We start from the raw sequence: 4,498 nt of genomic DNA, 5'->3' as shown, positions 1-4,498 counted from the left end.
AATTTCATTGTTAATTTATATTATTTGAATCATAATAAATCATAATTATATCGGATTCTTTTTCGAATACATGTCAAGTCATGGATATTGAATGATCCAAAATAAAGAGCGAAATTTAATACTCAGAAACGTGTAATGCATTTATCGCAAATATAAAATTGTACACTTTATATTTGATATAATTGATCGTATTTGATCGTATGAGATAATAACAGAAAATAAAAGAGGACACACACACACACATCATTACGATAAATCGAATTGAAAATATCGTTTTCAGTATCAATATCTGTTAATGTCTGTTAATGTTTGAGTACTTTGTTCGATTCTGATCTGCCGTGGTATGTTCTAATTTTCCTATCAGAGTTATATCTGTCATTATTAATCAAATCTGAACACGTTGTATATTGTACAAATATTTTATTTCTTTCTCTAATATTCTAATTAAATGTGTCGTTACGGAGAGTGTTATTCGTTATCAAAAATATAAAACTATTACAAGGAACGCTTATTCATAGAAGATTTCAATCCTCACGAAAGGTTTGGAATAATATCTAAGCACGATTTTATTTTTTATTACTTTTCTATTATTGCATAAGATTTGTTACGTGGGCCGACTCTCTACCTGAACCGAGCCTCACATCGCGGATGGGATGGTAGCCAGATGTCCGCACATCTTTATTGCATACCCTTAAGATTTTCAACGACCGAACATAAATCTTAGAAAACTCTAGCTAAAGTCTTTCAGTTCAAACAAAATTCCTTCTATGAGAGCGTTTTCTAAGGTTTATGGTTTCTGTCTGGAAAACACATGAAAGTTAGTTTTGCACATGTGCGATGCTTCCTACTGTCAACTCTCCACCGACGGCGGCTAAGTCCATCGACAGTCTTAGTAACCACTAGAAACAATGTCTATTACCCTCACTTTCTCGGCCAAAAATCGTCATCAACAAATCCGATGACTCCGTGCGTTAGACGCACCCCTCTTTAGGTCTCCTCCGACACAGCATCGTCACTTTCAAGTGAGTTCGTGTTCGTCGTCAGAGCAGTCAACCAGTCTATACCGGTACCACTCTTAAATCATTCCGTCTGACTGCATACATCGAGAGCTCTGACGAATAAGGTCGATTAATCCAACGAATTCATCGAGAGACATCGTAAAGTCGGGTAGAACTTCTCTGTGACACATTAACTGTACGTATCGCCAAATACATTGTGACGCTCATATTATTGTATGATTGATTGTTGAATATAGACGATATGTTAACCTGTAAACACAGTGTTATCTTCATTGAACCACCACTGTTATCTTAATCGAAACAAGGAGGACGATTACTTCGCGGCGTCGATTAGACGAATCATGGCGAGAAGTTGCGCCTCTCGCTGACGCGTTTTCCTCGCGTCCGCGTCTCTCCGCGAACGATCGTAACATTTCGTCTTTCGAGCCGGATACAGTGGTAAGTGAAAAGTGCATACCAGTGACACCCACTATCATACAGCGCCACGTGGATCCAACATAATCAGCAGAGGAAGCGTTACCACTCCAGGGAAGTCAGTAACGTCAAGGGCCGTCACCTGGAAGAGGCATAATTCGATGGACGAAGAACGCAACCACGCAGCCTCCCGTCGCAAGTGGACAATCGTCAACAAAACGATATTCAACAACTTCGATCTCACGACAAAACGCGCCACTTTCGCGAAGGATCACCTTCCTCACGAAATGTACGTCACCGACATTCCGCTGCACAGGGACAAGCGACAATCTGTAGTCGGAACAATTTCAGTTTCACTACAACTTGATCTTCTATGTGAGTGATCTTCGGGAAAAACGCCTTCTTCGCAAACATCATCATATTCCGCTGCACAGTGACTAGCAACAGTTTAACTCACAGCTACAAGGTAAGCTCGTTCATTGCATTATCTTTACAAACCGCTATACAAATAGAAAAGGAAGACAGAATTATCACCTTGCATCGGAGACGAGGTTTCCAAATTACTCGATTTGCTTGCACATCCAAACGACTCGACGAATACTAACGATGCTGTCAAAAGAACAAGTCCATTTTACGGCGCCACCAGGCATGGATCGAAGACAAGTGGAAACAGCGCCGACTATTGCAAAAGGAACTAGAACATTTAGGCGAGAGGGAAGACGCGCGCGTTTCCGAAATTTCCGACATATATTACGGTCTGGCAGCACGAATACGCACGCTCGCGGACGATACACCGGCAACATCGTCGAAAACCAAGTTCGCGACATCATTATCCGATCAATCTGATTCAACGCTACCAATCGCCTTGAATCAGACAACCTCTAATGCCCGCAGCTTATCGCCTAAACGCGACTTGACGACAACCAAGCTCGAGATATCATTAGCTGAACGACCCGATTCAACGCTACCGATCGCCTTGAATCAGACAACCTCTAACGTTCGCTGTTCCTTGCCTACACGCGAATTGACGACAAACCCTCACGACCCTCTAGATCAGAACGAACCGCACCCCGTCCAGGACAACTATTGCCATACACCACCGACTGAGAATATCATATCAAATCTAGCGATGATCCCGTTGCATGATATACGGAGCTCAACGCATGAAACTCGCAAATCGTCACCTAGAAGCGACCTGACGACAACCACGTCCGCATCACTCGCATCACAACACTCTGATTCAACGCTACCAAACGCATTGAATCTGGCAAGCACTCACGATCATCTGGATCGCGAGAAAGAGAAGATCTCACCAGGCGATAATTCGTCGCAGCAATTGATCTCTACGAATTCGTTACAGGATGTCCCATGCCCTAACACGGTAATTCATAATGTAGAGAGCAACGCGACAAACTCCGTCAATGGTACCGAGGTCAATCTGAAGTCGAAACAAACGGCAAACTCTCCGGAATCCGCGATGTTCGATTATATCCAGGAACAGGTTCTCCTCGATCAACACTTCGACGGTTAATAACCTATCCTGCATCGCGTCACCTGTAACAACTGAATCAAATAACATATCGGAAACTCAATCTGCGGAAAATAACCTGAAGACTCCTCCTCCGCCACGACCGAGAGAGACTACACATGCGAGTGATCCGAATCGGAATGATCTCCACATTATTGCTGCCATCGCGACATCGGGCAATTTCCTGAATTCCACGTTCAATCTGGCGTCGACCTTGGCTCCATCACAAACAGGACAGCCTCCAATGTCCATACCATCACAATACGATGAACCTTCAGAAAAAACAAACTGGTTCATCTGGCCTACCTCCGATGACCTCACCAGGCAGGCTGCATCATCGCATTTCCTGCACTATCTCAGCCTGAGGACACACATCAGAACGAATCTTAATCTAATGATGACCTACACAGAACACAACTTCCCTCAGACACCGAGCTCAGGCGTAGAACCGCGGGTTAGGCGGAACCATCGGACGCGCTCCCTCACAATACAGCGATATCAAAAGGACAACTCCATAATAATACAGAACCGGTTAACCAGCAACGCCATGAAGCAGGATGGCAACAGATGCCTGCAACTGTTAGTCGTAACTCACTGTATCCAATGCGGTGGAAGGAGTTGAACCAAACAGAAGGTAAAACGGTCCTTTTTGCGTGAGGAGGGGAAAATGCTGTTACGCATACCCGACGATCTGCGTCGCCGGGTTATGTGGGACTCGGGCGGTTGACGTTGCCATACCGACTAAAAACCCCTCCTCCCTCCTCGCTGCTTCTTGGTCGGACAACCCCGGCAAAACCATTCGGCATTCATCGGGGCTCTCCTTGTATTGGCCCGTGTTATTTCCTTTTCCGTGCTACTCCTACTCTAATCCTTCCTTAGCCAGTTCAGCATGCTATGTTGTCGTCCTTCTGCGGCACGTGGCTGTCTTGCAGCTCCTCTTCCACTGCTCCCCGTAGTTGGCACATGACGGTCTTACAGAACAGGCTGAACTTGTTCCAGTTCTAGTCCTTGGCGGTCACCGTGGCCATAAAGTTGTCCACGTCTATCTTCTCGCCAAGACCGCTTTCCAGCTCGGTTCTTCTGTCAGTCCACTTAGGGCACGTGAAGAGGACGTGCTCCGCGTCGTCGTTGTAATCTCCGCAATCTAAACATTGGCTGTCAGTGTCTTTCCCGATTCTTCTCCTGTAGACACTGAAGATTCCATGCCAGGTTAGCAGCTGCATCGTATGATGATCTATTTCTTTTTTCTCCTTGGCAAAAAGGAGCGCGTTCGGTATTAATTTCTTGGTGTTGTTATCCCTCCTATACGCTTCCCATTCCTTTTGCCATTCGTCCTTTGTCTCCTTCCGGATCATCTCCAGCTCGTCCTTCAGTGCGCTGCCGTCTCCTACGCAGATCCTGGTCTTGTGGATCCTGGTTCTATCATATGCTTCTTTTAGTTGCTTCACCTTGATGTAGATCGGTAGATTACCGGTCAAGACGCAAAGCGCTGCGTGAGAGACAGTACGGTATGACGTAGTTGTAATGCACAGGGCAG

Source organism: Bombus pascuorum, chromosome 3 (assembly GCF_905332965.1).
Source record: "Bombus pascuorum chromosome 3, iyBomPasc1.1, whole genome shotgun sequence".
In the NCBI taxonomy this organism is placed as follows: Eukaryota; Metazoa; Arthropoda; class Insecta; order Hymenoptera; family Apidae; genus Bombus; species Bombus pascuorum.
Note: the sequence above shows the minus strand (reverse complement) of the source record.